This window comes from Panthera tigris, chromosome F2, assembly GCF_018350195.1.
Source record: "Panthera tigris isolate Pti1 chromosome F2, P.tigris_Pti1_mat1.1, whole genome shotgun sequence".
NCBI lineage: Eukaryota > Metazoa > Chordata > Mammalia > Carnivora > Felidae > Panthera > Panthera tigris.
In genome coordinates, this window is record NC_056676.1 from 5,273,374 (window position 1) to 5,285,555 (window position 12,182).

The 12,182-nt window shown below is 39.3% G+C and overlaps 1 protein-coding gene across 3 annotated transcripts in view; it reads right to left on the reverse strand.

Annotated features, from left to right (window-relative positions):
* ST18 (ST18 C2H2C-type zinc finger transcription factor) overlaps positions 1 to 5,717 on the reverse strand; it is a 108,599-nt gene extending 102,882 nt beyond the window's left edge. For all 3 annotated transcript variants that reach the window (XM_042972951.1, XM_042972950.1, XM_042972952.1), the window contains exon 1: positions 5,642 to 5,717. The gene's annotated coding sequence lies outside the window, so the exon portion shown is untranslated. The remainder of the gene's footprint in view (positions 1 to 5,641) is intronic.
* Between the last annotated feature and the right edge of the window lie 6,465 nt (positions 5,718 to 12,182).

The following is a 12,182-nucleotide window of genomic DNA, read 5'->3' on the forward strand; positions in this document are numbered from 1 at the left end:
GACTACTCCCATCCGTTTCACTAGAGCCTTGCCATCATCTCTAGCTTAATTCACCTTTGCACACTAGCAGAAGGAATTCTTCAATGCAGAGAAGTTGTTTTGCTTGCTGGGAACGCGAGGCAGGCAGAAGGCACTCTCCGTGGCGCCCATCCTTAAATCCTGACACTAGTGTGGATGCGGTGTGACTGCAATGGTAATGGGAGACGCATCTCTGCTCTCTGAGGCTGAGTTGTGATTGAAGGCACTGACCTGCCATAGACTTATAATAGGGGAGCAGGTGTGGCAATGATGGACTTTAATTTCCTTTAATAAACCTTTTATGTGCCACACTTTTACTGCCATTCGACGCTCTCCAAGGTCCTGCACATAATAGGTTCATTACTTTTGATTACTATAGTCTATTGAGACAAACAACTCCAGAACATACTATATATTATGTTCAGTTAAACCAATATAGACTATTTATCCATTGTGCATTTTTTCACCTGCAACACTACAGACAAAATTAACGACAGCTCTCGTAAGCTAAAACTATTAAAACCACCAGTACCCTTTTGTCATCATTTCATAATAAACACCACACCAATCACTGAACTGTTTTTTTAAATTAGCAAACAAAAAAGTGTCCACTGCTTTTGCTAAGCAGCAGTCACTTTCGTCTAAATAAAACGGTCCATCGTTAGGAATATTTGAAAACCACATGATGAGAGGAAACAACGATAAAACAGAGGTGATTTTTTTTTTTTTTTGCCTGTACCTTTTCCTTCTTTTAAACCACATGAATTTATGACAGATGTGGCACTGCCTGGGATTAAAATGGCTTGGTTTACTCAGGATGGTGAGCATCGCGTTGTGAAATCCTCCTCCTCCACGAGTATCTCTGTTGCATATAAATTGGCTCAACTCATGCAAACTCCCCTCCATGGGCTACAGGAGTAACTCGATTAAGAGAGGTCAGTAGCAAGGAGAGTTCAAATGACGAAAACCACCAACTATTTCTGAGGAAGCTACTCCAGTGGGTGAGTAGTGACTCAACATAACTCTAACAGTCTCCTGCCACACAGGTGCTATGAGCTCTCCCCAACCACTCTGAAAAATCTCCCCCAAAAAGGCAAGTGAAGATTGAACTCCATGAGTCTCTTAATTGAAACTGAAACGCAGGTTGCAAAGAGTGCCCCGAGGTAAGCAGAAAAGTTTCAGAAACCTACTTCAATGTAATCTTCTTTATAACAGCTTTAAGACTACTTCCATTTTGCAGTTCAGCTATCCCCTTGGACCCGCCTGGTCCATGCAGTGCAGGCAACCACTCCATGCAGCCGCCTCCCCATTACAGTCATTGGAAGGAATGCATAAATATTCATGGACCTCCGCTTGATTATGCTCGGAATGCTAGCCCCATAATTGTATTTTGTGGCACAATTGTCCTCTTGACGGTGTAGCATATACATCCTATGTAAACATTCTAAAGACTGGTAACTAAGCTAAGTTTTCAAATTTGACTTGTGGGCCAAGTGGTAGGAGTGAAATGGATGGAGGCCATAATATATATTTCACCTTCTTTCTCCGCTTCACAACCGAAAAATAATAAAAGTTACTAAGTTCTGTGCCTAGTCCTGTCTGATAGCTCATTGGGGAATAAGGACATCAGAAACCTAAAGCAATGTGCTTTCTTCTTAGGGGCCGAAGGTTTTAACATTCATGAGGTGGCTCGCTCTCCTGACAGATCTCAATCTGAAGGTAAGTCTTTGTTTTCCAAAACCTTATAAATGGGAGTGGAAATTTCTAAGTATTCTTTATATGGAATACTCTCATGGATTTTAATACATTCCCAATAAGCAGACTTAATTTTGGTAAAATCAAACCTCAGATTCAGTGTGTACCTCCTTCTGGGAATGGCTCCTTAAAGGTAAGAAGAGGTTTCTGCCTCAGGGCGTGCGTTGAGACCAGGATGGGGGTGGGGATAGAATTCCCCTCCTTTAAACTTTTCCCAGGGCTATAGGGAAGACTGACCTAACTAACTCCTGCTACGATCTGGGAAACTACATTTCTCTCTGGGAACATTTTTTTTTTTTTTCCTGTTGGAAAAGAAGACTTGATCATTTTTACTGCTTAAGTCCCAAATGCTATTGACAAGGCTCCAATGAATTTGGCAACACTTAATGAATCATTTCCTTTCTCAAAACAGAGATTTGATTTTCTGAAAAGCTGTTCTTCTGGAGGTTTCTTAGAACCTTTGTCTATCTCATTTCATTGTTTATGGACGGGAACAAGACAAGATATTTTCTCAGATTCCTATACCACGTTCCTCCTCGCTCTGACAATCTATTTCTCAACAGATATAAAATATTAAAGGTAAGCTTTGCCATTTATTTTTCTTGATGTGAAACTACTTTGAGAAAAGTACATTTAACCTACAAGTATGAAGATTTTACGTACAACATTTATATGCAAAGGAGAAAAAAGTGGTTCTTTCTTCGGTTTCATAATAAAGCCATGAAGAAAAATTTTAAAAGATTTCACTTCTCAGTTCTCTGGGAAGAGGAGTTAATAACAAGGAGAAACGACAAGAGGGAAAGACACTTATGAGATAAAGAAGGTGACAACGCAAAACTTGTAGGAAGGACATGTAAGAACCAACAATAGAAACATGTCGATAGACAATGAAGAAGAAAAATAACCATAAAATGAAATTTGATTATTTAATCCAATTTGGAAACCTCTTATTTAACATCCTTATATACTTACAAACTTATATACAGGCATACGTCATAAATTCCTAGTTACTTTTATTTGACCATCTTTTCTTACTGGCACTTATATCAGGGACAATCAGCAACTCTCCTGTCCACATCACCCCAGTGCCTTCCTTTGGGCTGAAAAGGGAGCTCTGAAATTGCTGGTTTGTAGGAACGAGAGCATCAAGGAGCAGGACACAGAATTCATAAACTCAATTTTGCTTTCATTCACACAAGCAAAGTACTGGTATGTGAGGAGATTTACTTCCCTTTGATTTTTATTGTTCACTCAAAATCTCATTTTAACATAATGGTAAAAAAATTTCTTTTCAAGTAAATATTTAATCACTTCTTAAAAAAATATCTCTTGGTGATGTTGAAGTTTTATTTTTCCTTTCAACAGCACTGTAGACACTGACATCCTCTCTCTATATATATACACACACATTTATATTTATAAGTAGTCACAAATTTCTTAATATTAACAGAAAAAGCTATAGTGATCATAACGTTCTGAGTATACATCTTGATTTAATTAATCTCAATACTGTCTAAATACACATAATCTCTGACGGTAGCTACCTTTAATTTGAGAAGTCCTCCACATACACTCAACTTGCAATAATTTTCACTTTTAACAAGATTTCATTGTGTTGCCCTCCTCAGGGCTTTGGACTGGCCATGCATTTTTGTAGCTCGTGCCACATGACTTGTGTTAGATGTCGTTTCAATCCCGGGGAACACGTGGCAGTGGAGAGAGGAAGCTCTGTGGCTGCCGAGCAGAGGTCCTGGGGTCCTCTCTATGAGGAGCCTTTTATCCTCAGTGGATGCTTCCTTTACAAAACTCATTTTTAAAAAAAAAAATCAACAAAGAGAAACTCAGGAAGTTGGAAAAGGCGAACCCCAGAAAACGAAACAACCGGAGGATGCCAGTATCTTAGGATGCAATTTGGCCAGACTGAAGAACAAAGAACCTTACACGGAGTGCCCTTTCTTTTTCTGATCCTGGCATCATTTTCTTTTAAATACAGGTTTGGATCAGCCCAAAACGGCAGCAAAAGCTGTCTCCCTGTTATACAGGGAAAGGACGGGGAACGTGAATTGTGACACTGAAAGAATAGTTTACTTGTTGAGAGGAATACTGAGATGGAATGTTCAAGTATTTGTTGTCTCTCTTTGGACCCTCTTTTTACTTTTCTGATTTTCTTTCCATATGTTTCTTAATTACTCAGAAAGGGTATTAAAAGAGTAATAAACTTTTTAAAAAATGTAAACCAATAAAAAACTTCTTTACATCATTCGAGCTGTCATGTTAATAATTTTCACGACCTTCTCTAAATCCCTTATTCTAAACAAAATGAAAATCTTCTGGCTCCTTTATTAGGGCACAATTATCCCTGATTCCAACTCTCTGTTCCTACCTCTATGTCTCTTGTGATAACAGTCTTTGATCCTGTAAGAAAGCCAAAGAATTGAATGATGTGTTCCCTTTAAAATTTTTAAAAAAATTTTTAATGTTTATTTCTTTTTGAGAGAGAGAGAGAGCGAGAGCGAGAGAGAGAGAGAGAGAGCACGGGTGTGGGAGGAGCAGAGACAGAGGGAGACACAGAATCCAAAGCAGGCTCCAGGCTCCGAGCTGTCAGCACGGATCCCAACGCGGGGCTCAAACTCACAGAATGTGAGATCATGACCTGAGCTGAAGTCGGCATCTCAACTGACTGAGCCACCCAGGCGCCCCAAATGATGTGTCCTCTTTAGATTGAGGATTCATCTCTTGTCTGCCCTAATCCTTCCCACCCCGACAACCGCCACACCTCAGGAAGCAGCACCCTCAGTTCTCGGTCAGATCAAGTCGAGTGCTCTGCAAAATTGCACTTTCTGAGGGCCAACGGCACCACATTCCCCCTAGAGGAAGTGATCCTCACAGGGATTTCCAGACGCACTCAGAAACTCCCTGCAATAAAAGCAACCTGAGAGCAGAGACAAGCTTGGGGAGCTTTATAAGGAAGTTGATCTATTCTGAGCCTCATTTCTCATTTCTGAGTTGTCACTGCTATTGTAGACTTCATCCTGTAACTTCGCACAACTGGCAAAGCAGAATATAAACCAAAGCCATATGTTTGTGTCCTTTTGCCAAACGACTCCAGCAAATAGTTCTATTATTCCCTTAGGTAGCCAACGTGTGCCAAGGATTTCTATTAGTCGCTGTACCATGGCCTCTGAGTCACAGCTTTGTGACATAAGGGGGCAATCGCCAGCTTTATGTTTTAGGAGACTTTTTTTTTTGGTATTGTTTTTAATAGGCTCTGTTTAAAGATAGCTCAGAGTAAGTAACACCCTAAAAGGGCCTTACAAATTGTTTTTCTTGCTGATGTATTGAGCTGCCTGTGTACCAAATACGTAATTGTCAGAAGACAAGCTCCTTCGTATAGGGATAAGTTATTTTAAATAGGTTTTTCCCAAGGTCAACTCAAGTCCTTACTTCCCAGTGTTTGTAGGCATTAACTGTAGAAGTCACCCACAGTGCTTTTAAAATATCTCACTTGTTTATTCTTAATCCTTAAGTAAACTAATTTCTATACAAATGAATTTAAATGGACTTTTAAGACTATTTTAATGCCGAACTTTTCTTTAAAGGTAAACAGGTATGAACAGATAATATATACCGATCGATATGCAAAAGCATTTGTAGGCTCAAAGGACTTCACCTGTTTCATACTTTTAAATATTAAAGCAATCATGCTTCTGACAAAAATGCCAGTTCTAAATTCAGCGCTAACAAATTCCTTTCAAAGCAAATCCACAAAGTGCTGTTATAAAGGAGAGCTTTTATATAAATGCTTTGATTGGCTGCATTTTATTTCAACATATTCTCCTTTTAATTAAAAAAAAAAATGTTGCCTTACCTCTCTTCTTCTCAGGTAACTTGTATGCCAACTCAGTTTGCCCTGCTTTGTCAAAGTGACTAAATGTGTTTGTCCACTTTAGTGAGAAGTCCTTAAATTCATTCTATTGAGGGAAAAAAAAGAAAAGAAAGGAGGCACAGCAGAGAGGACAAATGAAACAGAAGACCAGCTGTAAACCCTGAAGTGGACAATGGGCAACACACTGACACTTTTACCTGTAATTTGCTTGGGCTCTAACTCTAAACAGAAAGAAAAATTTTATGCTACAATATCAATCAGAGAAAGATTCTTACGGTTTTAAAGGTAGCCAAATTCATTTTTGTTTCTAGTACTGACATATATATATATATATGTATATATATATATATATACATATATATATATATATATATAATCTTCAATTTATAGACAAATTGGGTAAAAGGGACTCTGTATTATTACTGGTATTTTTACTTTTAACCACCAAAAAAAAAGTTCAGGCAAGATTTGGAAAGTACTATACTCAAGAAGTCACAAAAGACAGATTCAAAATTCATCCTTTTGCTGTTTAGAGCTCTCTTTAATGAGGCTGTCGTAATCATGTTATTTGCCAATATTCCAACCCGCTTTCCATAGAAACAATTTGCCGTTGGTTTATTTTGCACCCATAGAACGCAGAGCTGCTTCTCCTCTATTTGGTCTCAGGGCTGGGAACAGAATCTGTCTTTAGGCCACTTGGCCCTTGAGAGAAAACTCTGAAGTTCAGCATAGCGCACTCAGCCTCCTAGAGAGGGGCTATTTATACAAATAGCACATATATCAATGCGCATCTAAAGAGTTTATATCCGGCAGTTCTGCTATTGTGTCAAACACAAGCCACCAACCTTCCTTGCAGAAGATTTCTATCTTCCTGTATTTCCCCCTTTGCAGTAGATTGTGAAGTACTTGGCTTTTTAACCATAGATTTCTGGATCACTTGTAAGCTTTGACCAGACATTAAGCAGATGCTTCTTCAACGCAAGTCAGCAACCGTAGTTCCTGGGGAAAAATAGGTATAAAACTCTCTCAAGTGATAGAGCAGATTACTGCACATGATGTAAGAATTGAAAAGTGGCACAGGGGCTTGGGAATTCTTAGTTTGTTTTCGATTGCCACTGAGGGGGATAAAGGCGGGGGGGGGGGGCTTTCTCTGGAAATGCGTTTGGCTTCCTTTACCTCACTCTCACTTCAGAAAGAGTCCCGAAGCTTTCCACCTGCCTATTCCCTTTTGTTTGCCATACTCTAACCTAAAACAAAAGATCCTGGAAAACAGTCACACTGGTGAGCAAAGCTCTTTCTAAATCCTGAAAGTAATGGCTTTTTGTCTAATACCCTATCGTGTTATGTATTTATTAGCAATACATTTTCCATTTATTTTCTCAAAGATTGCCAATAAAGAACTGAATCACATAAGGGAGTAGCTGTAAACCCTGTGAGTTCCCTAATGTCAAACTCATTAGCATCCGAATAAGCACACAGCAGCACATCATCTGCACAATTGCAATTTTTTACTACTTTTAATAGCGTTTCTCAAAGGGCTCATTTTCAACTTTCTTCAGTGGTTAGTTGGTTCTCAGGGGAAAAGTAGCTTCCTGACGCTCGCAGCTTCCACTCAACAACCCGGCCGTTTGCTGTCAGATGCATCAGCCCTCTGCCCTAACCCCATCTGCTGTCTCTCCCCTCCCTGGGGAGGAGAGTTAAGGCAGCACAGCTGAGATCGACTTGGAGAAGTGCACGGAGGGCACCAACAAAATATAAGTTTAGGAATACGATTTGACACAAAAGGGCTGGAGAAGTCCAGGTACGCCCAAATACAAATGGGAAATTCGAGCCTTTCAGAGGCTCCCCAGTGCACGTGCCTATCATTCATAACTCCACCCACCCGCTCATAGAAACACACTGGTGGCTGATGCTAAAAGGAATCTTCCACTGAAATCGGTTCCTTCTGTTCCTTAAGAGTGTCCTATTGTTACATCAGGGAGATACCTTATTTAAAAACCATAAACATTTTTATCAATTGCCATACTTCAATCTCTTTTGCTGATCTTAAACCATTTTGTAAAACTTGAGGACTAACTCATATATTCATAGGAAATAGACATTCTGGAACAGTTAACTTAAGGCCTGGCATCTTGACCAACTTCCCACGACTCGCAACACAGTTAGTTCTATCCCCCTACCAGGATGAACACTTTTCCATTAAAGCTTAGATTTTTATGAAACCCAATCTTAAAAGGTGAAACTACATGCCGAGCACCAAAGGGTTCGTAGCCTAATGGGCTACAGAGTCCTTAAATGTGCTAAGTAAGACGTGGCTTTACTTGTTAAATGGAGTCATCACAAAGTATTTCATTTGTCTGCTTTACTATATGCCAATAATTAGGGCCTCTTAGTTCTTTACAGCTGCTTCATGGGTGAATACTTGCTTCTGAAAAAGACGGTCCCTTCAACCAACGATACAGTAGAATGGATCTGCTCTGTGGTTTTTTTCAAAGGGTATATCAGATTATATTTTAAAGGTGGTCGGGGTGGGGGGAGTGAGGGAGTGAATGACCTAAAGTAATACGATGTATATGCCCACTGTATCCTTAAGCAGAGAACCACACGTTGGCTTATGGTTAACAACAACAACAACAACAACAAAAAACATGTAATATTAAAAAAAAAAACACACACCCACAAAAACTCCCAACTAAAGTGAAAAATCTGATGGCAGGGCCAACAGATTTAATATGAAAGGCCTATTACACTTGTAGCCCTACAAGTACTAACTAATATAATAGGAGCTCACCACCACCGCCCATTTCTGTTTGAAATTTGCTGCCTGATGGAACCAGACCGCTGTATTTCACTCGGGATGGAAACGCACGGCCGGGTCCTCTCGGAAGTTTGGAATGTTGATATAAGCTGCAGAGACAGATCACTCTTAGTCTCTCCAGGAGTAAAATAAAACCAGAAGGATGCCAGCATATTTACCTCAGCACTGCCATCATTTGAGGCCGTGTCTGCACAACTTCTAATAGCTTTAATCTCCTAAATCGCTTTTCAAAGATTCAAGTCTTTACCGATTGTTCATTAGGGGGAATGATGAGAAAGTCGGGGGGGGGGGAGGGAGGGTATCCTGGCTCAGTTCATTTTTTTTGAACCCTAAGGCAAATATCCTTCACAGTCCTAAGTTTCCAGGTGTATGTTTATATGAATCAGCATGATAATTTAACTTAGAGTCAAATTCTGTAGAAATCTGAATGATATGGTTCCCTAGACAAATTCCTTGTTTTCCCATTCGCCATGTAGCTTCATTAAATATCTAATGAAACTCCAAAGCCCTTATTTTGGAATGTCTAACCAATGAGCTATACAACTGGCTTTTCCATCATAGTCACAGATTATATATTTCCAAATCAATACCCCAAAATTATGTCAGCCTATCGCCACCGTATATTCACGCCATCAAAGGTGACTTCTTTCTGTTTAGCTCTCTAGGTTGAGATTAGAGGATATGCTTCACTGGCTGGAGCAAATGAAGAGGGGCAGTGAGTTTCGTCTAAGTTGTTTTAGGCAAAGATAAATACTGTTTACTGGCCACCAGCTTTCCTTTTACCATCAACCCCTATTCAGCTCCTGATCATAGTAGGGGTGGCGGAAAGAGCTTCAGCAAATGGGGAGCTACTCTGCAGAGGGACCAGCCCCCACTCCAAAGTGGGTCAACGGTATCACTCACTTTTAGGGAGAACGTCTGGATTTTAAATCCTTACGTATTCAGCAAGACTAATTCTTTGATATTAGCAACCAAACTGCCTTTCATGATCCATTTTGAACATTTTTTCCTTCCCTGATGGATTACTGAAGTTCAACTATAAAAAAGCCTTCTTGTCACTCAGCGTAGTTTGTCATTTTAAAAGAATAAAAATAAGATCTGTCAATGTACAAAATTTCCATGAATGGATTTAACTGATTTTTACTGGTTTGCCTGGCTTTTTGATATCTCTGCCCTCTAGAATCTTTCAAGGAATGTTAAGTCCAAGGAGTGCTATGGCAACTCTGATCTCCTCCCAGAAAATGCAATTTTTGCTTTGCAAATTGCTGAAGTCATACAGAGCATCAAAATCACTTCTGGTTTCCACTGTGATAGATATAAAGTAATTGGACTTGTACTAGCAGTCATTATAGTATTTGTATTTGTCCTTCCAGTACCTGCAAAAATTAAACACAAGCCTTTTCTCCTTAAACTGGAAAGCAATGCCAATAACTTGTGCAACACCCATATTTCTCCCTGCAAGGAGATTTCACTTTCACCTGATTTAAGTAACAAAATAGCCCTCAAAGATACTTAAAGCCTTGCTGCAATTAACATAACTGCATTTAGATGCCATTCATGACTGATAATTCCAACACCTTGTGGGAAAAAAAAAGTTGCATGCTGTAAACATTATAAACATATTCAAATAAGCTTAACACAATCTGCCATGCTTATTTCTGCCTAGATCATGGACCAGCGAAATGGTTAATGCAAATGGATTTATAATTTGCTTTGGGGGGCCAGTTTCTTCTCCTTATTTATTAGCCCAGCTGATGGGGCAGATTTGATGAGGCACTTCTGGAATAATTGAGTCATCACACAAAGAAGGCTGCTAGCATTCAGAGTGGTTTTATCAGCAGCAAGCAGGCCTGATTACTGACAATTACACTCTGATCCGGTGATGGAGGAGAAAGAGCCAACGAGTGGGAAATGTCCGTGTTTCTATCCAGGAATAATTTCTACATTCATTTTACATGCTAAGTGTTTCCTATCTCTGCATAATAAACTGTAAACAGGAATAGATGGCACAATGTCCCTTAATATTTCCTGGTAATGAAGACACAAATGTACAGTGAGTGCTGATAAATATAGATGAAACATAAGCTATTCTCCTAGTCTGTATTGTTACCTTTAAAACAAATGCATTTTTGTGGTAAAAGCATAATCATAGCTAATGCAAAAAAATGACAGAAGATTGAAACTGTCCTTGTAACTACACAGAAACTTTGTAAAAGTCCTGTTAATCACTGCTGCTCTAAAGGCTCAGGAGCTGAAGGTGAGATACGTGGAACCACATCATTTTGTTTCTCAACAGTCAACCGGGAAGAACTCCTCGGGTGAGACACAGCAGAGGACAACACGGAAAGCGACCTCAGAAGCTGAGAAAACAATGACGCTGGCAAGGGAGGCATCTTCGCCAGCATGGACGTCCACCTGCCCTCCATCGGGCCTTTCAACAAAATGTTCGCCCCACGGTTGTCTGATCTGTCATGTAGAACAAGGCATCGCTGTCTTCTAGAGGGGCTTTGTTAACCACTTGTTTGTGGCATGGTTTATGAATGTAACGCTGTGAGCGAAACTGCATCTCGTGGAGATATCTTATTAAACTAGCTTTCCTTCTGACTCAAAATCAAGTTGCAAATGCCCAAAGGGGGTGTTCACATTTCTTAATTTTAGTGGGAAAAACTTTAATTTCCTGTTATACCAAGAGTTTCCTCTTTTAAAAAGCCAATCAGGTGTGAACCCCACATAATGAACCTGCTTGGATCTGTTTGCTTAATCTTTTTTCTAAAGCTCCTTCCTGACTGCCAAAGAAATAAAAGTTATCCTCTGTTCTCCTGTGGTAACTATGGAAACTCTGTTTTATTAAACTAACCACTTAACTTCAAGGCTTGTGTTGCAACTAAATGTGCTATTTTGGGTGAGTCCACACTAAGCAACCTTACAATGTCCAAACATTTTTAATAAAGTTCAAAGGGCACTTGTTGATTCAAAAATTACCTTTATGTTATGGAAAGGGAATTTTCTCTACTTAATCTATTTGATTACATAGATTGCTACACACTATGCTCTATAATAATGCTTAGACATATTCCATTTTCCTGATCCATTTTAAGAGATTTTTAAAGAACTTTTCCCCACAAGTCTGCTGTTTTTCCCAACAGTAACTATTTATCATTAATATCTTCACCACATTCTGTACATTTAAATGAAAAGGATAGAGTCATTTATCTTTATTATCTGACTATGAAATATGGAATGGGAAAATCTACTGAAATCTACAGAGCAAGCGACATGACCCTCAATTGTTGAGGCCTGTGGGGCACTGGATTTTTGAAGAATGATCCTTGGGTCTTATTCTCAGTGCAGTGTTTAATTTAACACAGATTCTTTTATTATAAGTATATTTCTCCTGGAAAAATTTACTTATTATTGGCTTAATACACAATTCTTGAGCACCAACCGATGAATTGCCCCATACGCAACAGGCAGCATGAAGAGACAGATAAAGCACAACTCTTGTCCTCACGAGTACAAACAAGCAAATTGAGGATTCCAGTGAGATGTGGAAAGCATGATTATGGAGGGAGGCAGAGGGTACAATGGGACCAAACTGGATAAGCTTCTCGAAAATGATGTTTCCTGAAGAATTCATCCCTAGAGAGATTCAGAGAACTTTGACTAAAATAAATAAATGTCCCCAAAGGCCAATTGAAAAGATAC